At 39.1% G+C, this 26,523-nt stretch overlaps 2 protein-coding genes across 2 annotated transcripts in view; one reads left to right on the top strand and one right to left on the bottom strand.

Moving 5' to 3' along the window:
• LOC306835354 (cadherin-18) overlaps positions 1-12,093 on the bottom strand; it is a 182,545-nt gene extending 170,452 nt beyond the window's left edge. Inside the window, exon 1 of the mRNA XM_079361835.1 lies at positions 11,712-12,093. The gene's annotated coding sequence lies outside the window, so the exon portion shown is untranslated. The remainder of the gene's footprint in view (positions 1-11,711) is intronic.
• Positions 1-26,523, top strand: part of LOC306835356 (SUN domain-containing protein 2-like) — a 355,711-nt gene that overhangs the window by 86,670 nt on the left and 242,518 nt on the right. The window lies entirely within an intron of this gene.

Raw genomic sequence — 26,523 nt, 5'->3', positions numbered from 1 at the left:
AGTGATGCTTTAATGTTAAAGTTTGGTGAATCTGCTTGGCTTTGTACTACTTTAGCTAACGTTACAGTTATGTCTGTTTACAGCAAAAGTGTAATGTTAAATCACAGATGCTTGTTGTACTAACTATGACTTGGATTGTGGTTGAAATGGATAGTTTTTTTAGTAATGTATGTGTCAATTCCTCGGAAGAACTATTCCCTTGTGTTGCTACTGTCTGATAGAATTAAACTTTTTTTATGAGCCCATAAGCCCGCAGCATGATTTAAATTTAGCATCAGCCCGGCACTGGCTTCATACCGCCAAGGCCAATATTGATTGATTGTTTAACTTCACTGTAGATTTCCACATAATAATCCTCCCGAGGCTTTACTGTCAGATCTGAACACCTGATGGTAAACACTTCAACAATGATATGTTTGGTCATCACAACACTCTGTGTCTGTGAGGTCCGCATGCAGCTCTGCCTGCATGATGAAGCATCTTGCCCTGGGTTTAAGTCATAAAAGTGAAGCTGCTGGGCCAGAAAACCACATTTTCTGAGTAGGTAATCATGACCATTAATCATGCTGGCACACTTCTCTTTCCCATTGGCTAAGAAGAATAGGTCATGGCTGAGGACTGTACCTCCACATGGACTGTGAATATGCATCCCCCCCCCCCATTCAAGGCCATTTGGGCTGATTTGTGGCAACAGTCCTGTGAAATTACATGAGTTGTGGTTGTCAAAAATGAGAAGATGAATTGGCATTGTAAAAATCAAGGCCGTCATGACTGTCCCATTTAAAATACTCTACAGAGTAACTTAATGGTAAAGAAAAAAGTTTCACCCTTGGGTGTTATGTCCTTTTTTAAAATCTCAGGTTTTTCTGTTCTATCCATTTATTACAATTAACTCTCTCTCTCTCTCTCTCCCTCTCTCTCTCTCTCTTGTGAACACTAACTATGGTTTGTGGTATTTGCATTGCCTCCACAAAACCACACACGTTCACCATTTTAATCACCACTGATTTACAGACTGCAATTTATTTTATTAGGAAACTGCTTTAGTTTTCAATAAAGTATTGCGTACATAAATTGAAAACTGTGCGGTCCCTGTTTGTCCAGCTTACAAAGCCTGGGTTGTGACAAAGAGTGTGAAGATTTGATTTTCATAATGGCATTGAACAATTATAGATGTACAAGCTGATGGAGTAAGAACAATTTGTATATTTTATAGCGGCGAGATGTTCAGTCATTTCATACGTTTGGGGAAAATTCCTGCCATTTTTGTTCTATATGTATAATTGTGTTATCTTTGACATTAAATGACTTTACGTAGTTGAAAATATCTGCAGTTTTAATTTACGTTACAACAGATGTTTACTTTGTTGTCTAAAACTTGACTATACTATTATAAGATGCTTGAGGAATCTTAAATAGAATATCAAAATACTGAAACAAGGGAAATCAAAGCAAAAAAAAAACGAACCACTCCGCCTTGTTTCAAGCTTCCAATCGATCCACAAGAGCTCTTCACACAAGTTAAATTGCATTGGAAACAAGTGACACCAGCCCCTTGTGTTAAGGAGAGACATGTTTCAAAACAAGAGGGGATGACTCGTTGAGATGAGCAGATTTTTTTTTTTTTTTTTTTTTGCATTGCACCTTCAATTAGGCAGCTTTTCAATTTCCATGTCCTCAATCGCACGGCACCTTTTGGGAACTGGCTCAGTGAAGGGCGGATTAAGCTATAAATGAGGTCACACACAAACACACACACACACTGGCACTGATACTGTTTGTTATTTGGTGCACTCTGCCATGTTTTGGGGGCCAGAACAAGGTCTAAAAATGCCCCTGTGGGTCTTTTTAATCTTTAAAAGTGTAGACTGATAGCTGACAAGTCCAGACTCTGTCAAAAGTTCCCGACCTCGTACCAAATCGCTTCAATGCTACTGCTGGCAATATTGCTGACACACTGTGCTGATACCGCATAATGACTTTTCTCATGTGGAGAAAAGAAATCATGGAAGTAGTTATTAGATTTGGAGCTAATTTAGAATTGGATGCAATCTAAACAGAGACTTTATCTCACCAGTGCAGCATTTGAGATGTCAGCGGTGTATGTAAAAGCACTTTATGCTGTCTAGGCCTGTCATGACACCGTTTATGTCTTTTGGACAGGGTTAAATACCACATGTGCGTTTCTCCTTTTCTTCTTTGGTGTGAAAAAAAAAACATGTACAGTGCACATGTGCTAAGAGTGGTTTCATTTATGAGCATTGTGTGCATACAATGTTCATGTGGGTAAACAGGCCCTCATAGAATATGATATAAATGGATATATTTAAATCATATCCAGCGCCATTATTAGAGCCCTCTGCTGTCATCAGCCTTTAGGATCGGACAGAAATAAATCTTGTTAAGGGTCAAATGCCCCGGCCGGCTACCTCCTTTTCTTCTTCTTTCTTTTCTGGCATGCTAACTGTGTGCAAGTCCTGGAACAGCCATACTCATTGAGATACAACTGATATCCACAAGGGAAGAAAACAAAAAAAAGTTTATTTTATTTTAAGAGAAGGGGGTTTACATTTTCCTCTAGAGATAATGGTGATTGTTAAGGTGTAAATTATTTTTTGACACTATTTAATTGGGCCCTGTGTGTTTATTTTTTGAGCTGACTTTGCTCCTTTTTCTGGTGTTACACTGCACATTTCTCCGTCGTGGGAATAATACAAGTTGATCTTATATTATCTTGTTTTAAAACACTTTTAAAAGGACAATTTTTCCAAAATGTTGTCCATTTTGTGACATTGTACCTTAAGTTTACAAAAGAGGTAAAAAAAAAAAAAAAACCTTCCTAACCTTTCCTAACCTGGACCATTGTGTTTCACTTTCCTGAAAAAAAACCTGTCAGCAAAAGTTTAACTAATGAAAAAAGATTGAACTTAAAATGGTAAGCTTGAAAACAGGACCTGTTCTAAAAACACAATTAATCAAATGAGTACAGAACCATCAAACACACCTTGCGAAGTCTGTGTTACAGTGCTTTGTTTTCCCTCTTTAATAAAATCCCTGATGAACTGGATCATTTTTAGTATTGGATAAGGCTGTGAGTAAACTTTTTTATGTGATTAAACATGTTTGAGTTTAAGTGGAATCGCCTCTGGGGCAGTAGTCACTTTCAAACAGAGAAACACCAACACATCTTTGACAGATTGGGCTCATCCATAAAAACACGTGTCGTCATGTTGGAAATCTTTTTGTGAAAAGTTAATGACATAAACAGGCTGAGATCAAAATATTTGCGTCCTATTATGTCAGCACACTTGAAACTCTCTTCCATCGCTGTGCATACTGTATATATAAATATAGATTTAGTGCCCTCTTTTTTGGTTTTTATTTCCCCTCAACAGCTAAGTGCAGATATGAAGAATCACTGCAGAGAACTATGGTGGAAAAACAGTGCCACCTCAGGGCTGTTTGGTAACAGCAGCCCCTCCTCTTCAGTGCATTGCAGCCCATGGTGGAATTAAACTGGGATTTTTCCAACTTCAGTGTTCATGCAGAACATCTCCCAGACGGAATAAATTCCTCCCCCCCACCTCCTGTGAGAGACTACCTGTCTGTGAAATCTGAAATATTATCATCTTAATGGAGTCCATCTTCATAAAAATAAATGTGCTGGACAGAGACAGAAAAAGTAAAGTGGCTAGACGGAAAGAAAGAGAGAAAAGAGAATTATCCTCCATCCACCTGAGCGATTAGCGTCTTAGCAATATCTTATCACATTCAGACCTCAAGAGCAGATTAGCATGGACCAGCTGGAGCCGAAGAAAGATAGCAGAAATTTGTATTTACCCATTAGACCCATTGATCAAGTAAACACTCTGAGAGACGTCCCGTGAGGAATGAGTCAATGGTGATCAATGAAATCACACCAAACAGGCTGCAGCCTGTAAATATCAAAGGTCGATTTGCCGGAGATGCAGCAGAATAACAAGTAAGGTGAATTTCATTTTAGAAAAAACAACGTATAAAGAAGTCACCTCTAGAAAAGTTGTTTTTTTTATAACTGAATAAAATAAGCAGATGTTCCCTCAAAGACGACCATGACAACACCTTAAACAGTCAAACAGGCGATTGAATCGTGAAGCCCAGCTGGTGTTGTCAAAGGAAAAACAGGTTTCCCTGGAACAGTTGTCACTTTGTTACACCCCTGTCTCACCTTTTCTTTTCTTTTTCTTTTTAAATCATCCATTTGCAACGGACTAATGATGAAGAACTACTATCAAAGTAATCTTTTAAAGGGCACTTTCTCAGACACACAAGAAGGATTGTGTGCCATTATCACACCTTGAGGAGACTTTTAAAAAATGCTCTTACAGCAAGCTGAAACACAAAAGGTAGAAAACGATGCAGGGATGCACGCTACACATGTGCATACTAGTTTTCCAATTGTCATTTAGTTGTTCAATCTTTTATACATTCTCCATGACATGTGGTTTTCTCATATGATCTAAAATCATAACTCAAGCTTTAAGAGTTGGAGGACGTTTTGCTGGATGATTCCTTTTCCCACTGATTAGAGACATTCAATCAATCAGTAAAGGCAATGTTGTTATTACTTTATTTTTTTACTAGCATGACTAGCATGATTTTAAAAAAAGCAGTATCCCCTCAGTGCTCCATCTACACCCACCTCCTGCCCTGTGGCCATCCAAAGCCACGCCTCTATCTTACATGCACAAGCCTCAGTGCTCCAGAAGTGCACCTCATTTGGTCGCTTGCATTGTGTCGAAAATACGTCATCTCATGTCTCATTCAGCGCAAAGTATACACTAAACTTCATCATTATGTGTAAAAAAATATATATATATTATTTACTATTTTACTACTCACAACGGTTAATAACAAACTCAAAGTATAAACTCCATCAGTGATGCGTGTTGACTAGCAGCGACACGTGATTGGTTTATCAAATTAGTTCTTCGAGGCAGTCATTGGTCGAAATTTTAACATGCTTACAACTGCTTCGTTCCCGTTTCTTGTCTTTAGTTCTGGATAGAAATTAATAATTACCATTAATAATTCATTTCTATCAGAACCTAAAGACCATTTCAACCAAAACCTGGAGAAAGTTACTAACTGTGCCTTTAATGACCAGTTTGTGAAAAATGTAATCCCAAGACCCTTTACAATCATAATAATACATTTTTATAAAGGTGAAATACCTTTCTCTTTGTTACATTATTTAAAAAGACTGAACATTAATCCATCATGAGCAAAGTTACAGTGGCAAGCCAAAGCTGCCATTCAGAGGCAGAACAAGACTCTCGATGAACAACCATGAGTCAAAAGTGTGTTGGGCTTGGTAAGTGAGATAGAAGGAGATGCAGCAAGAAAGAGAAGCCCTTGAATTTGCAGTAATTAAAAAAATGCTTGTGGACGTTACTTAAGGAAAAATACATGCTTTGCCATAAGCCAGTATTGATTTGTCTAGCAGAGAACTAAGTGGAACTGTTTTTCTACCATCTCTGTTAACATTTTCTTTAAGATTAATAAAAGGGGTGCAGATGAGATTTTAAGAAAGCAGGACAGAACAATCAGTAATAAAAATTGTTAGTGGACATATTTTGACTTAGATTTTTTGCTTGGATTGTAAACTTGAGGAATAAAAGAAAATAGTTTGAGTGTTGATTGGAAATCAGTGGTTAAGTGAATGTTTTCCGTCTATGAGCGAAAGTCAACAATAAACTTTCAGTTTACCCTCAGGCCTTGAATAAACCTACACCAGGCTGTTGAGGTAAAGAGGCATTTGGAGCTTTTATTGATGTTTCAGTTTGTTATTCTGATGTTGTCTGAAAGAGACCTATAGAAATCATTTTGTTTAAAAAAAAAAAAAAAAAAAAAGTGAGAAACGCAAAAGTCAGCAGGGGGTTTGGAAAAGAGGTTTGAGTTTCTTCTGAATGTAGTTTGACATGTCAAAAGAATGACTTTTTGGCAGCCTTTTCCATCTGAAGAAAAATCGGTTGTACAAGGACTGGGAAGAGAGAAGAAAGCTCAACTTTTGGGATTGGAAGGAGAAGAGAACAATATTCATTTGGCCTTCAGCAGCCAAATATCACAACTCTGGCGATGAACGATTCTTTCATTTCATTAAGAAATCCAGATGTGTAACGTTTTCAAACTGAAAATATTTTGTGTAAATGTTGAAACTTCAGCTACTTTATCTTGTGACAAAGAAGGAGCGATAAGACAAATCCAATGAATACGACCATACAGCTTTGCCTCCTTGATGAATATTGTATTCCAGTATCAGGTAGCAGCTGGTTAATCAGACGTGTCTGCTGCAGGCTTTTTTAATCAACACCTATATGGAAGGTGCAACAATGAAATCCTGTTAACTGAGAAACCCAGATGCTCAGCAGCGGTTGCTAATGGCCCTATTCAAACAAGAGCAGCATTATGTGTATTATTAATGAATTACGCCTCGGCCTGTGCTTTCATGATATCATTCGCATAATGGATTTTTTCTGAAACCACTTGTGGCCTGGATGCAATAGTGCAAGGTCAAGATTTTCCAATTTGTCCGTCTGATAATGGAGAGAGGAACATGTTTTGTGACAAATGTGCATGCGTGTTCAGTACGACCTGTGACAAGGCCTCAAATCTTTAATACATGGAAAGTAGAACATTTTATTTTCTAAAAAGACTGTGTCCTCCTTGGTGCTTAACAGTAAAACTAAAGCTAGCTTGTTATAAGAGTAGGGCTAAACTACCATCCAATGGAATCGTGTTGTGTATCCTTTAACTGTCACACTTGTGTTGTACAAATGAGCTATAGTTATGACCTGAGGCTCGCCATGCTGCCAATTTTCTTGTTTTCCTTGACTAATTTAATATAAATGTCTGTCTGATATGACCCATCAATGGTTTCAGAACTGACTGTTATTCATACAGTCTGTTTGTCCCTAGATGTAAAAATATGGACATAATAAGAGATGCTGCTACCGTCACACACAGTCTGTCATGACAGACGCTCATTTACATAATGTGAATTTAAGAGTCCTCCCACAGCCAGGTATTGGCTGGTTAGTGCTGTGGCCACATTTACGGACTGTTAATAGAGCCGCTGTGCTCCTTATTGTTTGCCTGAAGATACTGTGAAGCATTTTGTGAGTCAGACAGCTCATGAGCTTTTATCTATTTAAAAATTACTATCATTGTATGCATGCAAACTAAACCAACAGTTTAGTTATACTTCCCTGTGGAGTGACTGTTGAGTCTCATTTAATAGCTTCATGTGCTAAATATTTCGCTTTTTTCAAAGAAATATTACCAACAATGATCATTAATCCTGTCCTGGCATTAGCATCCGGAGATTGCACCCCCAAAAAAGACCAGTCAAATTTGTTTCTCCTTGCTATTGTTGTCGATGAAAATGATATCAGAAGTCCCGCCCCTTCTTGAATTTGATTGGCCAGTAAGGGATAAGTGACATTGAGGATATAACTTCTCCCTCAAAAATCAAACTGGTTTTGAACTATGGTGGTTGACAGTGCAGCAATAAAAAATAGCTGAAGTTAAGGGTGTGTTTTTGCTGTTCAGACTTTGAATGCCGAACTGCATTGGTGTTGTTATTAAAATGGGCTCTGCCAAAGAAAAACAAGCCTCAGTGGACATAATTATATGACATATATAAGTGAGCTATCATGCTCTTTGATCTGATCCATTTTTTTTCCAATGCTTTTTTTTCCCCCCCTAAGACTTTAGTTGTAAACATATATTTTGTGTGGCATCGTGTAAAGGTTGGTTGATTGTGCTGGTTTCATTCTAAGCACATCAACAAGATAAACAGTAGCTGCTATCAACCAAAGTAAAACAGTGAAGTCTTTATAATGAGCACAATATGGTATAGAGTTGTGAAGTTCTGGAGGCTGAAGCAGAATGATTGGTGGGCGGGGAACACATAGGCAGTAGTACATTAAACTATGTGTGCTGTTACCGATGTGTCTAAAAAAAAAACGCAAAACAGAGAAATCGATTTTTGGCGCGACAAGACAAGTTCTTGGTTTTATTTTCTAGTGTCCAACAAATACAAATCAGATGAACTACTGAAGGGAAACCACTCCAGAGACTACATGAATCAGCCTTTAATAAAAAATAAAAAAAAACATGTTAAGTAGAGGTGGGAAGAAATAGATAATAAGAAAATTTTATAGATTCAGAACCTCGTAAAATAACTTCAGAATCATTTGAATTAAGAATAGATTCTCAATCAAATCGTGACACCAAAAATCTAAATCGTATCATGAGACACTTTAAGATTCCCAGTCCAAATGTTGAGGCAACTTTGTCTCCAACCTCAACTAAACACCCAACACAGATTGGATGTTTATATGATCTATAATCATTGTTCCTGAGACAACAGAGTGCAGTCAATCCTAAAAGTATGTCTGGAGCTTAATTCTAAATGACAAGTTTGTTAACAGGCCTTGAATCTCTGCGTTGGGTTTAAAGTGGTATGTCCAATGTGTGTATCTTTGTATCTTGTCTTGATCTGTCTCTGTTGTCAATGGAGCTGCTGTGATGCAATCAAATGTCTGACAACATGTTCTTATCAATGTTCTTTTACAAACAATCTGCCTTCCCATCACAGGCTAATTTATGTATCCACAAATCTAAATCCCACAAACATGAGAGCTCAGACTGCTTAAGCTAAAAAAGCATTGATGTGTGATCACATCCATTTTTTCTTTTTAAATCTCGGCTCTGGGTCCAAATTTACAGCAAATCATCTTTCTGTCATTTAAATAGAGCATCAACGAGGTACGACATTAGAAACGGCATTGCTTTACAGAAGAACAAGAAAAGCAGGAGCTAAGAAGCCATCCACACTGACTGATGGATTGACAGGTGATTTTATTGGAAGCCTGGTACATAAACACCTCAGCAAAGACAGCTTAGCAGCTTAGCTGTGATAAGTTAACACCAAAAAAATGTTGCCAGGAAGAGATTGCTGTCTCGTTTAATGGACAGTTATCCAAAAAGGTGCAACGATAAAAAAAGGAAAACACGCACCAAAACTAATCCTATAGCTGAATGCCTATGGGTCATATGAAAACGTTGCCATCTTCATTCCAAAGCTTCTTCTTTTAAAGATGCTAAATTGAAGACCACATCTTTCTTACATGTGATTTGCTGAAATCAGTACACACGGAGTGACAATGTGAGACACAGGAAGGCAAATGAATGTGTAAATCTAGATATATTAATTAATTATTAAAGATGTGAAATCTACTTTCTCTTGAGCCTAAAAGTATCCTGCTCTGAACCAGCCTCTTTGAAATAAAGCTGTGTTGACAATCTTGCGTCAGACTTCAGCTTCAGTGCACCTCAACAGCAACACTCACTGTAATTGTACACGTCCTTTGTCTCACTTCCTTTTTCTCTGCTCGCCCTCTGTCTTTCTTTCTCTCTCTGTCCAGCAGCAGCCCGTCCATACCAGCTGCATTATGGAACAAAAAGTCAACATACCAACCAGCGTAAAGGTATGCCACAGTTCATCACATCAATTTAAAAGTCTGGGATTTCAATCTCAAGCCACAAATTGCTCTGTGTGTACACATGAAGAAGACAGAGACAAAAAAAAATGCATGCAGGTAAATCCCCTCGAAATAAAAGATTCAGCTTCAAAGCGTTTATTCTTTCTGCCATGAAGGTTGCAAAGTTCAAAGAGTGATGACATTTTGATGTCAAACTTCACTGTCGTTTTTGTCAAATTTAACTTTTAAAAAATGAGATAATCTTCACTCATATTTTTCAAAAAGGTAAAATAATAAAAGCAAAGGCTATGCTCGCTTTTTGGCAAAATGTTACTACGTTTTGGGCTCAGCATTTTGTTAGATTATTGACCAGTTATTACATTTTAGGTTTTTGTTTTTTTTCTTTATTTCGGGTCACATTTCGGGCTCTAACAAGGCCTTTCTAGCAACACGTCTCTGTGCGATTCGGTCCGACATAGTATGTGAGGAGTGAGGGTGATACGTCGGCAGAAACTGAAGTCCGGTTTTGGCCCAGTCTCGCAAAGTTCTCTTAACGTCTCGTTCAGAGCAGTGGGAAACCACTTCCGGCGAATTACGCCAACTGTGTATCTTGTGTTCAGTATGGACATCCGACATTGTAAAATGATATGTATGTAGAAAGATACGTAGATCAGCAAAATAGATTTCCTTTAACACCAAGAGCAGGTCTAGATTGTACCCTTTGTTTTACTATTTACACAGACCCAGCATAAATCCACCATGAGCAAAGCACATGGAAATATTTAGCAAAGAACAAAGAAGAGGAAAAACTTCCTTTTCAACAGGCAGAAACGTCGAGTCGAACCAGACTCGTATCGAAACAGCCATCTACCGCTACTGCGTTGGACTCGCAGAGAGAGCGATTCCAATTTGAATTTCCATTTGAAAGTCCAGCATATCATACGCTACATGAAAAAGAGTCAGACACATAAACAGTGATTGCTTTCAAAATAAAGGTTTCAGCAAACTAACATTCATATCTTCTATTCTGCTTGAAGGGGAAAAAAAAAACAAAAAACGCAGAAAATTAAAAGTAAAGAGAAAGTATCTTATATCCTTTGAATTAAAAGGCGAGGTAAAAACACAAAAAAAATCAGTCCCTGGCAAAGGTCTCCTGTGTGTGAGTTTAAGTGTGAAAAATGTGTTTATTCTTCCAAACAAATGCTCTTTAAATAAACTCGTCATTTCACACATTTTTCTCTAAATCTCACACTTCTTTAAGTATTTTTATCGGAAATCAGCTTCAATCCAAAGTATTTTGACAATGAAATACAGGAAAATCAGAAACACAAAGTAGCCTATCCTATTTGAATTAACAGACTGTGGTAAGAAAACCTTAGCCATGAATGATTTAATGCATTTTGTGACAAAAGAGCAAAACAAGAATGAAAAGGATCTTTTAAATTTGCAGACAAAAGCGTGTTACCTGTCAGAATAATGACCATCGATGCATTTTTCAACAACAACAAAAAATCCCACACATATATCTGATCAAAAGCATACGTATACAGTATGCAACGCATGCACAGCATATATCTCAAAGATCAAACCAGAGGATGCAGTCTCAGTCTGCAACTGGGTGCGCCTATGTATCTGAAAGCATAACATAGTAGGCTTTCCCTGTGTTTGTATGTGTCTGTTTGCAAACCAACTCAGTCCAGTTTCCTTTGAGCTCCACCAAGAGTCCAGTGGCTGAACTCTCCTGATTCCTCTGTATGAGTGAGGAAAGGGAGAGCAGCAGTATGTGTGTAAATGTGAGTGTGTGTGTGCGTGGTGGAGATGAGGATTAGTGACTTGCGTGGGGACAATAAACTTTATTGCATGCCAACACCCAGCGCTCCAACAATTTCTAATGTACCCCCTGATGTGTTATGATCACCCCAGAGTTTTTTTTTTTTTTATTTCCTGGCTGCTTCACTAAGCTACCATAGCAACTGTTGCACCAAGTCTCCTTAAAAAAAAAAAAAAAATCATCCAGATGCAAAAAAAAAAAAAAAAAAAAAAAAAAGGTAAATTATGCAGTAAGTTGGGAAGCAAATCAGCCACAAGACTTTTAAAGATGCATGCAGCCGGCATACATTTCACACACCACAAACTCTGCATCCCATGAAGGCAAAGTAGCACTTCGTTTTGCTCTCACCTTACCTGTGCTGCCTGACGTAGAATTCCAGATGGGTGCTTTATAGACGACTGATACCCCGGGTTGTTGATGCCAAGCTGGAGTGCACACAAGCGGTGAGTAGCAGCAGCAAAAAGCTGGAAGGAGATAGGAGGAGGAGGTGGGGAGGGGAGAGAGAGGAGGAGGAGGAAGAAGAGGAGGAGGACGAAGGCGCAAATGCTGAATTATGGATGTGAAGAGGGAGAGAGAGAGAGGGAGGGATTCCTCTGACGCTCTTATTCCCCAGATTGCAGAGCGTGAATCATCTCCTGAATGGATCAAATGGCACAGTCCACTGAAGGGCTGGGTCGGCGCGCAGAGCGGAGCAGAGCAGAGCACAGGGTATATGCCAGGGCTGGGATGGAAGGATGTAATTGGGGGGAGTTATGCTATAAGGGAAGAGACACAGCAAAGGAGAAGAGAGTTAGAGCCGCTCACATTGTTTCTCTTTTTCCCCTCCCTGCCTCAAATGCACACACACAGAGTCAATGCAAGCTACCGTACGAGTGTAAAGTGATTAGACACACACACAGACCTGTGTTTAACCAGGAAATCAATGTCCGGGGTTCTGTACAGCACCTGTCTTCCCTTACTGTATGCCACCCTTCCTTCTTAAACTATATATTCTCCACTCATCCATACTCTCAAAGTCAGTTTTTTTTTTTACAACAAAGTTTGCAAGATTATACATTTCATCACTTATTTTGTATGCATGTATATATTTTTAATTGTTTTATTGATAAGCTCTCTAACACTCTAAAAGTATATATATATATATATATATATATATATATATATATATATATATATATATACACATACACATACACACATTCTTTTTTTTTTACTGTTATTTGCTCATTTATTGCTGCACACATCTGTTATTTGCCTGTCTTCCTGTTCTGTTTTCAGCCCTTATGTCTTCTGAAAGCTTGTTGTAGGTGTTTGTACAGTGGCTCAGGACTGTTAAACAGTTTTGAAAAAAAATCTCTCCTACACAGACACTTTAGAACACCAAAAAAATCCACTTCCGCATTCCTTATTTTCACTCTTCTTCGTCCTCTTCTCCTTTCGTTCTTTAAATGGCGTGTTACAACCTTGACTTAAAGAGGTCCATACAGCCACCTGTACTGTATCAGAACATGTAGCATGAGCTTATCTTCCCCTCCAGTCTCCAGGCACTTATTCTCATTAATTTCTGACAGGCTGCATAACAGCGCCCTCTAGGCTGGGGCTGTGTGATGAATGTATTTTCTTACACACAAGTCAGTTGAGTGGCTGTGTTTCAGTACTCCTCTTCAGTATGAACGTTTATTTCAGATGCAAAGTGAAAAGGATTTAGACCAAAAACAAAAAGCCCTCACTGTGTTTTAATCCAGGTGTTTGTGTGGACAGGATCACTTGTTTGGCATCACAACCATATCCATCCAAATAAAAACTCAGCCCCCTTACCCCTTCGCTCAATAGCTTTTGATTGCATGTTTGTTAACTCCAACGGGAAATTTACCTGCCTGCTTTGGTGTGTAATCTGGAATCTGTAGTTCTATCTTCCTCTGCTGCTTGCTAACAAACAACTGATTTATATGGCCGCTGCAAGAAACCTGGGAAAAAAATTCAATCAAAATACCCTCAAACGTCTGCAGGCAACATAAACTTAGACTCCATCGACACCTAATCCCAGATAAAATGCATCTCTACTGCTACCCGACCCAGACAAAAGGTGGTTTGCAACATGAGCCCGCTCTCTGCTTCCATTTCAGTGTCCATTGCATTATCACACAGTTCTACAGTGCATTTGTGTGAAAGCCAGATTGTGCATTGTAGAATAAAATGCTAAACCGCTTCAAGTGATCATTTCCTGCATTGATTGAGTGTTTCAGCAAACTTGGCACTGCATTATAGCTACTGCATTGTGAGGGTTAAAGCTCTCCGTCTTCCATCTTGGAGAATAATTCAGCTCAGAGAGCACAATATGCGATGGGTGATGGACAATTGATGGCTGGTAAGTGCAGTAGAGGACACCACAGCACCTCCTGCCTTGGAGCAACCATGGAAACAAATGAAAAATCCTGATTGTGTGACCACTTGAATTCTGTTTAAGTGCTTCGCTATTACTGGAAGCTACATGTTGAAAGTAATACGTCAATTAATGTGCTTAAGATCCAAAGAAAACCACTGAATTCGACAATGAGATGGAGCAGAAATTGGGAAGAAATGGTGCTTGTAGCCGCCAAAATTTCGTCTTAATGAATCAGGCCTTTCGGGTCTTACTGCCACATTTTGCAGATTTTTTTTTTTTTTTTATGAATTGCTATCACTGATATGATGATAACGTGACATTTTAGTTGTTATCACAAAACTCTCATTAAAGTTTCATGTATTTTGTCGAACAAGAATAATGACCTGTTCACTTGAAGGCAAAGACAATTCCCATGTCTTTAGTGTGGCTTGAAATTTGACTTGATGTTTGACACATAAGTCATAATATTACAAACCCAAGAACACAGTATTTTTCCTCTTTTTCTCACACTCTTCACACCTCTCCTACCTTTATTTTTTTCTATAATAACAGGGGAGATGCTACAGTATCTGATGTCTCTCCAATGTGTTGTTTTCGCTAACCTTTGAGTCATACGATATGTACTTAACATAGCAAAGAATCACTTTGCTGTTATTACCAACAAAAGAAATGCAATTGAGCTGATTGAGGCCTGTAATTTTAATTAATAGTAGGACACATGTATGTTATTGAATGCCAATACTTGACACAGTCTCCAGCAGAATGCTAGCACTGACGCAAACCGTGCTATCTTTGTCTCAATCTATACAATCAACTGGGATGCCTCTTCAAGTGAGCGTCATTACATTGACGGCACTGAGGAGCATTTGTCTCCCTCAGAGCGGGCCCTCAGTTCTGTGATTGAGCTTTACACCTGTGTTTCCATCCCCGTTAGGTTTCTGCCTTGTTGAACCCATCCTCAGCTTCTCCCGTGCTACCCTCTGCAGCTCCTTCCTCCTATCAATGTCAGGCTGTCAGAGCAGGAGAAGGAGGAGGATGGTGTCGGCGGCAGCTCCTGTGCCGCACAGCCCAACCATGCATCTGAAATCATTCTGGCTGTTTCCGTGCTGATTGGTGCTCCTGTGTCGAGCCCCGCTGTAGGTGAGTGATCAGGCGTTCTCTGGGATACACAAGTCTGCCGTTGATCAATTGCCCCATTAATCCGGCAGCAGAATGGATAATGCACATCTAGAAGGGATACACACTCATGCACACCGACACGGCCACGTGTTCTTGCATTGCAGGCCTTGTAAAACAACCCCTGAGGTTGTTTCAGGAAAAAAAAAAAAAAAAAAAAAAAAAAGTCTTACACTGATGATGTCCTTTCTACCCATTGGCATGACGTGGAATGATACTTTGGCTGACACTGCAGTGTGCAGGTTCTTAAAATGATCATTCAAGTCACCTAAATGATCAACTCAAGTTTTCTGTTTCAGTGTAACCAATGGAAACATCAGAAGTAGAAAATACATTGTCACATTTTGACACATTGAGCTACTGAACAATCTGTTTATTTGTTTGTTTGTTTGTTTGTTTTAAGACTTGGGAGTGAAAAACGGGTTAAAACTGCACAACCATCTGGTTGAAAAGGATTACAACTGCAAATGTTGCATTTTTTTTGCACATGTGGATTTATGAGGCTCAGAGTGTCTGTTGTTCTATAGTTTCAATAAAGCTCTGCTTTGAGCACAACGCTCACATCATTTCTTCTAGTTGAGCTGTTACTTAATTATATTGACAGTGCAGTTACTTTAGACATTTCTCACGGTCTAACTTTTATATTCAAATTCACGTGGCCTGTTGTTGGAGAATATACATGTTTGTGACCGTTATGAGAAGCTACTCCTGGTTTTAAAATATTTGCTATTTGTCTGTGTTTCAAATAGATAATTGAAAACTAGTTGAAGTTAAAGCAGTGTGTAGTGTTGTAGTAGTCAAAATCAGTCTTGGTCTCGAGCCCACTCTGTGACGGTCTCGGACTGGACGGACTCCAGATGCTGAAACAAGACCAATCAAGACCACCACTCAGTATCGGGATGTCTTGGTCAACAATGTTAGTCTTGTGTTTCATTCGCAGCGATTCATGATGAGGCTCAGTTCACAATGAGTGTAATCCAATACTCTCTTGTGATTAGAGGGATGAGAGTCAACCATATGACATTGATGATTAAGAATATATGTTCTACTTTTACCCGTTACCTCAACGAAAAACTTGAAATTGGGACAAAAGTGGGCAAGTGGTTTGGCCGCACACTCCATGTACAGAGAATGCAATCTTCAACGCAGGGCCCTGGGTTCAAATCCGACATGCCATTCCCCACTCTCTCTGTCCCATATTTCCACTCTATCCACTGTCCGATCTCTACAATAGAAGCATACTTTTTAAAAAGTTCTCGTTCTTCCCGTTTAGTACCATCTTGCAAAACTCAGAGAAGTTTGGATGAGTTTCTCTCACTAGCTACATAATTCTAAGCAAGTGATGATGAACAAATTAAATGAATGAAGACATTCAAATACATAAATTATCATTTTAGCGGAAGGGCCCTCATCTTTTACAAGCTTAATGATATGGATTTTCTGATCGTAAATATAACTCAATTAAAGATTTAAGAAAACGTACTCCCTCAGTGAACATTTACACGTTGAGAAAGTGACATCAATGTTTAAAATGCAGACAGTGTTTTAATTACACACCAAACTCTCTCCTCCTTCCTCTTTCTACATCAACTCAAAGTAATGACTTTGTGAGAAATCGTTGAAATTATTTTCATGAATTGGTTTGGAATGATTTTCCGCTCTCTTCTGCTCATAACAAAGTAAAGTCATTTGTGAAGGCGTGCCAGTCATCAATAGAGGTCGTGAGCTGATTGACATTTGCCTTTGCGAGAGTCTGGCTGAAAACTATGCGCAACTTTTTAACAGGGTTATGTTTCCATGGTAACACAAATGCGCCAACATTGCAGCCTCACATCCATAACCCAGCATAGCCAGTGGTTTTGTGATTTATGTCACCAAGATAAAATATGATTCTTTTTCAAATCATTTTAAACAACTGATTTTTGTAATGAAAGCAGAGAGGAGGACAGGTCCTGCACATTTACATTTTTTCCAATCTATAATTTTTTTAATTGAACAACAGCCACGTCCAGCTGAGATTTATTTTTGTTCACGCAAATTATAACACGTAACCATAAATAAAACCCCTTTTATATAAAAGAAGATATTCAACTCAAGTGTCTCCTTTAAGTTCAGTTTTGGACTCCTTGTTTTCTCTTGGTTTTTTTTTTTTTCTTCTTTCTGAGTTTCTCTCTCATTTGTTTTTGTGCCTGATCTAAAATTAAGACCTGCAATTCAGCACTTATTTCCGCTGCAGAACCTGTGTCTTGAATATCATTATCTTTTCATATTCTTTCTATTTATAATCCCATGTCTTGTTCTTAGAGGCTGACTCATTCCACGCAAAAAAAAAAAGAACACAAAACATCACACTAGCCAAGCTGCACTGTGTTTTTGAATATTTGATTTGGTATTTAGAAGATCATATGCTTAAGTGGTTCTAGTTTTTGGAGTGAGTAGAGGACATGGAGATTGACCTTGGATATGATAAAACATTTTATAAGATAACATACAGAGTTTTCCTTTCTTTATGCATAAAAAGCATCTCTGTCTATGCTTCCATAAAGTGTCAGTAATCTTCTTGTGCATTACATGTGGGGGGGGGGGCTCTCAAGAATTCTAAATTCAGTCTGAAGTATGATATTTTATTTTTAAAGAATGGTACACTTCACTAGGAAGCAATGTTGAGTTTAAAGGAAATCAATCCAACTTATGGAAGAGAAAAACAAGAAGAGAGTTTCGACTTTCAAAGAGAACAGTCAGAGCTGACATGGAGCTGGATGTTGATTTCTATTAAGTGAGTAAACGCTGCAGCAGAAGGATGTGCGTCAGTAACTGTAAGTCTGGCATTCATCTGCACAAGTTTTGATCTGCTGCTTGTACAACAACATAAGAGAGTCCAGTTTACTTTTCTGTCTTTTGGGGTTGTAACATCAATCAGAAAGTTAACATCAGTAACGTCACAGCCTGTTGTCCCCTGCAGCTGTAAACTTAGAAAAACAACATTGTTTACAGAAAGCTGTTTGCTCTCAAAAACGTAGGACATATTTCCTATCTAAATCCCCCGATATTTTTCTCTGACTCACAAAAAAAAACACAGCAAACTTGTCATCGACATTGCTTTTTAGTGTTTGCAAAGTTGATGTAGGCCTACATGATGGACTGCTTTTGGCTGATAGCTAAGCTAATACTAAATGTCAAAGAAAAAAATATATGATGTATGTATGTACCATGATGTAATGCTGCAGAAATTTACGCTACTTGACGTGTCTCTCCACTATTAGTTAAAAGCTTGCCCTCGTCGACTTGCAGACTGACTTGGGGCCCCAAGCAATCGCCTGACCTGCCTGATAACAAGAGGCACCTCTTGATACTCAGTATCATCTCCACGCATTTTGCATTTCGTTATGAAATTCTGTTAAAACACTCATGGCTACAGCATTGCTCTTTTTTCCCTTTTTTTTTGTTTTTGTTTGCCAATCCAAAAAGCTGTCTTCACTCTGGCAAAAATCTGTGATCCGATCTGGTGCACCACTAACAGTACGGTCCCTATTTAAGAAATAACTCCAGTTGGTTCATGGGGGGGAGGGGTGACTAAAAAACACCTATATGGTCTTTTGGTTTAAGCAGCTAATGAAACAAATGCCTTAACTCTATTTCATATCATGTACTGTAACCGTTTGTACATTTAGTTTGTGGATTCAATTACCAAGTTCACTATCAGTGTCCTCTTTCAATTATTTGATAAGGCGTGATAATTTAAGACACCTAAAATGTAGCGTATCTGCTATCAAGAGCAAAGAAACACTTCCAGGCTAAAGAAAGTACAATATCAAACAGACTTCTGCTCAACGAGTTCACTCCATGACATCTCCCCGGAGCCTCGTGTGCAGGAGTCACTGAACCCAAACCAATGAGGACGTAGCTTTGATTTCACATATGGTTCATGTACATGACATTCAGGCTTGTTTTTCTATCCGATACAACTTTTTTTTTTTAAATAATCTGCATCACTAACACCATCTTCATTAAATTTACAGTTAAGTTAGAAAATAGCTTTACCTCTTTGTTTTAGGTGAGCTGCAGAGACAGTCAGGATGAGAACCAATTATTCATCTGTTATTTGGGTATAAAGTAGAGATGCACAGATTGCAAAGACAAGGGTTTATATATATATATATATATTAAGGGCCATTTAACTAACTGGATTCTCAAACACTTTTTTCTGGGGGGTTTTGGGCCTTTACTGAGGAAATAGGACAGTGATAAAGTAGGAAATCAGGGAATGACAAATTGTGGAGTGGCATGCAGGAAGGGAGTTATTGGTCGGGTTACAACCCAGGGCTCGCACTTGAGGGACGACAGCCCTCAAACATTGAGGCACGCACTAACCACTCCGTCCAGGGCCAATGGAAGTTATTTTGAACAGGGGGTGCTGTAAAAAATCTGTTCTTCTTTGGACAAAAAACCCCTATTTAGAATACATTCATAATATATACATTTAAATATTTTTTTACACTCTTCAGTGAACTCATCCAGGGCCACACACAGACACCATCAGTTCTCAGATTAATATATGCACAATTACTTCAACTTCACAACAACACTTGCAATGTAATAGGTTTGATCAGCTTGCATCAACCTGAGTCACTGCACCTACATTTACGTCACGCGCGACTCTATCAACTCCTAAATCCTTTTACGCACAGCGCAAAGAAATAATCTCAGACAATCTAAGCACATTATTGAATAGCTATCCACATTCATTACGCAAACATATGCACAAAATCACACTTTTTTCTCCATCTCCAACCTTTTTTACGCAAGCCACAAGGAAACAATCTCCGACCATTTACACGTTATTAAACAGTTCTCCAAATCCATTACGCACAGAACTCACGATCAAAGTAACACTCTCAATCCCCACCACCTTGCAAAAATACTATAGTGTGAAGTTAAACTGCATATATGAAAGTGCGCGGCGGCACCATGATCTTACTTTGAGGTGCAGACAGGGTGCCCTGGTTACAGGTGTCCAAATATCCAGGTGCGCTCTGGGGTCGTGGAAATAAAGTCTCTAATGAGGGGACGAATATCCAGAGAGTTCATGACGTCTGTGTTGGCATCTGTTACTAGTGGTTTTAGAGTCTTCTCTGGGTCATCATGGTGCTGCGTAGCCTACCCATGTCTTCAAAAGACGCAAGGCTGAGAAAGTGCGCTCAGATGAGGCCACAGAGATTGGTAGGCACAGACGTAACTCAATCAGTTTTTCTGTCTCTGAAAACGTGGCTCTTGTTTGCAACTGGAGCTTAGTCCAACACGATGCTGCATATTGAACTGTGTCACTCGTAGACCGAGCATGGAGCGAGCTGGGAACCTTTTCACTCGGCGTCTGCAACCACGGGCCGGCCTTACGTGGACAACGTAACTTCCGTGAACTTGTGTTGATTATGCCTAAAAATAATTAAATCAAAATCAAGAAATACATGTAATAGCCTACGCGTGTCAAAATATTTTCCCATTCACAAAGGAATGGGAAAATGGAATTTATAAATTGTGCAAAAATATTTTTTATATATATTTTTTAAATGTTTTTAATAAAGCTCCCCCTCGCCACTAGGGGGTGCTGCAGCACCCCCAGCACCCCCACTTCCTGTGGCCATGACTCCTTCTCTGGAGAACCCTGCAGGTTTGATTCTAATGTTCTTTTTAATTCTTGTTTAGTTTTGTTGTCAAATGAGCGATATGATTGGACGTGTTTAAATATATTACTAGTACTACCCCTCCGCTTGAATGTCACTAAAAAGTGTTTTACAAACTGCATGTCTTTGGAATCTTCAGAGTGCACAACCCTAACACGCCCTATGTTTCTGTCCTGCGTCTACCCTAATAACCTTCTCTGAATCAGCAGTTTGGTATAAAGCCTGCAGACATTAGATTAATGCAGCACAAGGGATTCAGACCGCTCAACAGATACATCCAAGGTGTGATGGGAATTCTGGAAAAATTGGCCAGCCGAAAAGTTCAGTCATTCTTCTTTATTCATAATTGAACTGTGAATATCATCCAAAGAGTAATTTTAATAATCTGTGAACAACAACAGGTACTGGATAGTTTTAAAAGATACGATCCTCGTGAGTCCATATGGCTCATGTTTATGAGCCCTGCCTGCCTTGTAATTGGAATATGTGCAGCGCAATGAGCTAAATACAACGATGCAAATTTAGTTTGTGCACAAGCAAAATTAATCAAGTCGCGGATTTACACTTCAATGGGGAAACACTCTTTTTTTTTTTTTTTTTACACTTCACAGCCTCACCTGATAATTGCTTTTTTTTTTGTTTGTTTCCCAAATCACAATCCCCTGTGAGTCGCTACTGTTAACAATCCCCGCTGAGCTGACGTGCGTACATCCAGGAGGAGCAAACTGACTCACGTCTCAATCATTAATTAAGAAGATAAAGCTGAGCAATGCACTCGCTCATTAGCTCGCGGAGTGTCTGGGTGTGTTGTGTATTCTGCTTGCCGCCGTTCTCTCCACGGACAATATCAAGGTCACTGTCTGCAGCAGATTCGCTCTATTAGCAACATGTTGTGTACTGCTTCTATTCCATCAGGCGTGCAACCACCTTGTTCTGCGAAATTAGACGATCATTACCAAAACAGTTCAAACATAATAATCAAATGGCTGCATTCCTTTTTAGGGGCTTATCATTGATGTTGCAATGCACAGTAAATTGTCCCTTTCTTGTCAGTTTAGCTTTATTCTTCCTTTGGGTATTGACAGATCACAAATGTTGTGTCACGCAACCTAAATTGTTTTTTTTTCGGGGCCTGCTCCTATACATCCACTCACTCCACTCAGCGCGCTAAACATCCCAGACACAATTAAATGAATCTATACGAGGCAGCGAAACAACGAGCGAGGAAGGAGCAGTACTCTCTCCTGCAAGCCCTCCATCATCCTTCCTCCCAATCACCTTCAATGATTGAGGCCAATCAGTGGCATCAGGGCCCACCTCCTTGCTCTCCCCCCCCCCCCCCCACCCACCTCCTCCATTTGTGACCCACTGTGGAAAGCATTAGCCTTCCACTGCAAATGCAATTCTACCCCGCAACATCATCCCACATTTAACTGCCCGTACTTAATTGAGGTTCTCTAAATCCCCATCCGTCTTACCTGTAGCACAATCATGCCATGATTGTATCATCTATAAACACTGTGGCTTTCATTTGTGTGTGCGTGTGTGTGTGTGTGTGTGTGTGTGTGTGTGTGTTGGTTTGTGTGTATCTGAGATGGAATATGAGTGTGTGCCTGCAGGAATTTGCCCCTTGCCAGGTGAAAACATTTGTCAGTGTGCTGAGATAACAGCTCGATTTGTACAGGAAAAATAAACAAAAAAAAACATAACATGTGGTACCTGAACTTTAAGCTCTGTGGTTGATTGATTTCATTTGCATTAAAATAAGCTTTCATTCTCTGTGTTTCCCTCTTATCAACATGTTTATGTAATATTAAAAAAAGGCTTTTTTCGAATAGGTGTAAATTTTCAAGCGTTCTGTTCTTAACACTTTGACCCAGATACTGATGTGCGTGTCATGTTGCTTAAGCGTCACAGTAGCTGAAAACATCAACTAATGACTCTGGGTGAAGAGGGGTTTTCCTCTGCAAAAAGCAAACATGCACATCTTTGTGTTCAGGATCTGGAAGGTCTAAGTTAGCTCAGCTTAAGTTAGGACCTGTGTCCACATTGTGTTTTTGCGGGGCAGAAAAGCTCTGGCTGCAAGTTGTTTTACTGTACTTTATTTTTAGATTGTTTTTTTTCCTAGCAGACTTGGAGCAAAGAGGATGTGGGTACAAGTCCAGATCTGCAGGTGGCAAAAATATTGGGAAGAACAGATTGCTGGAAAAGGGCGCCAGTGACACCAAACTACACTTTTCTGAAAAGTTTCAGTAGTGCTTGGAGTGCACCCCTCAGTCCGCAGAGCCAAAAAGTTAATTAGCAGTACTTAAAAGAAAGACTTGTAATTTTGGCAGCTAAATTAACTTTCAACACGAACATTGGATTCAGACTGGGTAAATGTATTTTTTACTTCATGGGGACTTTAATGTATGTACATGTGAGTTTGTGGTTGAAAAAATGAATGAGGATAATTAGTATTCAGTACCAATGTCTCTTTGTTCGGCTGTCTCCCATCTGTCTCTCACTCCATGTTAGTGTTCTACTTTTGGAAAGGAGCAGGGATGGAAAAATGGCTGTCAAGATTTGCAATTAATACCACTGTGGGTGAACAAATAAACACAGGAGATGAAGACAAGGAACCAATATTTCCTTGCATGAAAATAGAATAAAGTTGATCTAAATGATGGCATAGTGAGTCTTCTTTACTGTATTTTTCTGTGGGTTAAAATGAAATGGGTACCTCCCTGAGGTCTTTCAGATTGGGTGATGCACTTCTGCCCCGGAGATATAATGAGCAATGTTGGAACATTAGTCACCACGGAGAAGGGTCAAGGTTTTGTTTGGGCTGTGTGATTCACATTGGCCTGCAGAGACTCATCTGGCTCTAACAATAGCCAGGAGCGGGCTCGTGGACATTCCCTGCTTCAACTATGACCCCGGTGTTTCTTCAGGAACGGGCGACTGGCAGCTCGTGAACCTCCCCTGATCCCTGCCCCTCTTGGAGTGACGTTTTTACCATCCATTTTTCCCCAAAAAATGACTGTTACGTGTGTGGGAGGTATTTGATGGAGTTGTTGATCTATGACCTGCTGCGCCAAAGCAAATGGGATCTCAACAGTAGAGGGGAAGTGAATGAAGTCAAGTTGTTTTAATGCCAAAGGTGTTGATGGCAAAACAACAAAAAGGCTTTTAAGGTTTCCATAATTTGTCCTTTTTCCGAATATGACTCCTGCAATTTTAATCCACCACAGTCAATGTGGTGCACCCTGACTAAAATTAGAGTCATTTGTTTTTTCGCATTTTTTAAACACAGGCTGTGTTTGTGACAGCTTACATAAAGTGAAATTAAAGCTTTATAGAACTCCAAAGGCTTAATTAAACCACTTGCAGTTTTGGTTGTTTAGCTAAACAAAACAAAAACAACAATGCAAATCATTCCACCTCCCCCCAAATGAGCAATAAAAAGAAAATAAACACACTTGTATTCCTGTGTTTGCATATACCTGTGGGTAACTGTGACATTTGTCAGGTCACGGATAGCCTAGACTGTGTTCTGGAGGACAAAGTAGAGCTGAGGCGTCTTCATGTGCAGAACCAGGTGAAATTTATTTACAAAAAACAAAAAACAACAAAAAAACATGCCTGGCAGCATGTCCCGCAGCACCTCTCCGTGGCCTCCCCCTTTGGCAGAGTGAGTAGGCTGCTTTTATAGCAGACGGTCCACTTTGGGCTATACCAACACAAACACAGGTAAGTATAGGTTTCAGGTACCATAAAAATTCCAATTATTCTAACCATAAAACAGTGACTACACTTACACAACCTTTTCTAACAAAATACATCTTTATTAATTTAGCAGTGAATCTATTATCTATAAAATATACTAAGTTTAATAAGGATAAAACCAGGACACCCCTCCCCCTCAGAGCATGTATGCACCCGGAACCTTCTGTAGGTGCTCCGGCTCCAAAGGGACTCTTTTGGCCGGAACACCTAAAGAGGGCAAAACACACCAAGGTCAGCACATTTGAATCTTCAACAATTAAACATGTCACCAATCCGCTTCTTTCATTTCAGGTCGGCATCAACACTCAACTAATAAACATGAAAACAATCCCTGTATGTGTCTCTCAATGTCACCAATATACCTTTACCCCTGGTAATGGACCCAGGACTGTCAACAACCTGAAGAGTAAAGAAGAAGCTTTATGTCAAACATTTTATTGTAACACAGATCCATGGACAACCTTTGAAGGAGCATATAACACCTGCTGTACTTGACAGAGCTCATGAGTGGTGAGCCAAAAGAGCCGATCTCTGCCCTGGATGCTTTTATTGTGAAATATTGCTTGACCTACACTGAAGTGCTTCCAGAGCTAAAAAACGGATTCAGCATAGTCACTGTTAAACCGTAGCATCCAATAATGTTAACATTATTTTTTGCTTTAGTGAAATATTTACATTGACAAACAGGAAATAAGGTACAACATTTTATTAATTGTGTCCGTCTCTACTTTTTAGTTACAGACATTTATAAAATAACAAATAGACAAATATTGCTCATTTTCTTCCAGTGTATCTTAGGGAACCTCTGAGAATCTTTTGTGCACAAGATCCTAACTTGTGTGAACACATTTTTTTCACTTTTTGGGACAACGTAGTATCTCCTCTCAACTCCAGCAGAAAATCCTTTGCCTTCATTTCATTCAAATCTTATATCGACAGAACTTTTGTCTCCATGCAACTCATCAGTAAAGTTCAGCCGAGAGCACCAATGCGGCTCCTGCACTTTTAAAAGCTGTGAAATAAACTCACTCAGAGAGTTTGTCACATTGCACTTTGGGTTCTTGCATTTGATTGCCAGGAGCCAAAAAGATATTGTCTCTATCTCATTTATTTTTTGTCTTCTCAACTCATAGATCATAAACAGAAATCACTGATTGCATTTTTGCAACTGCCCATAAACAGGTTATTGCAAAATGAATCTGTATCTTTCTAGCTTATAAATGAATGCACCCCTTTTTCCTCTCTGTCTTAATGCTTCTCTTCAGCCATGAAAGTGTTTTTGAGGTGTTTTAAAAGCACAATTGGTGATTATGAAGTATCATCAACTTTTTAAATAAAAAAAGTCCATTCTATGCAATATACTATATAAACCCTACTCATCTCCTTTTTTAGTATTCAACTTCATGTCTTCCATTAACCAGTGAACTTTTAGAAGACTGCTGTTTGTTTGGGTTTTTTTTAATCATTTCTCTGATCCCATGACTCTCTTTCTGACTTCTACAAAAAAGTGCAGAATTGGTCTCTTTCTTTGTCACTTCTTACAACATTGTAACTCATTTCTATTTTTCTGCAGTATTTATTGCTATAGTTCAATTAGGTCTTACAGCCTGAAAACAGAAGTTTGGATTGGGAAACAAAAAACTGCCCTCATCCTCTATGAGGCAAATTGCTGGAATAACAAAAAAAGGAAAGTGAATGGTGTCTCGAGAAACCTGTGTCTTTTGGACAAGTTCATTTATCTCCAGGTCTTGAGTTTCTCTATTTCAGGAACATGTCTAAATGGAGCTCAGACATTGGTGCAGACGCGCTGTGTCTGCAGCATTACCATTGAAAATATCATTGTTCTTTCCTCGACCTGCACCATGTGCTGTGATTGTTTATTTTTTACCATCAACATACCCATCTCATGGTAACTGCAGCCATGCATTTCTATTCACCACAGTACTGGCTGTACAGTCTTAAACGCCTCATTTCATATTTAATCATGCATTATTTATTTGTTATGGGGAGAGGGGGTGACTGCTGTCCTTCTTCTTCTAGGCCAGTAAAACCTGTAGTCATAGTACAAGGCCGTTCACACCTGTTGTAGTTTTAAATGAGGTTGACTCACAGAGACTCTCATGATTGGAGAGCCCCACATCAGGGATAACTGGC

Source organism: Symphodus melops, assembly GCF_947650265.1.
Source record: "Symphodus melops genome assembly, chromosome: 14".
Lineage (NCBI taxonomy): Eukaryota > Metazoa > Chordata > Actinopteri > Labriformes > Labridae > Symphodus > Symphodus melops.
Note: the sequence above shows the minus strand (reverse complement) of the source record. Positions and strands in the feature narration are given on the sequence as shown.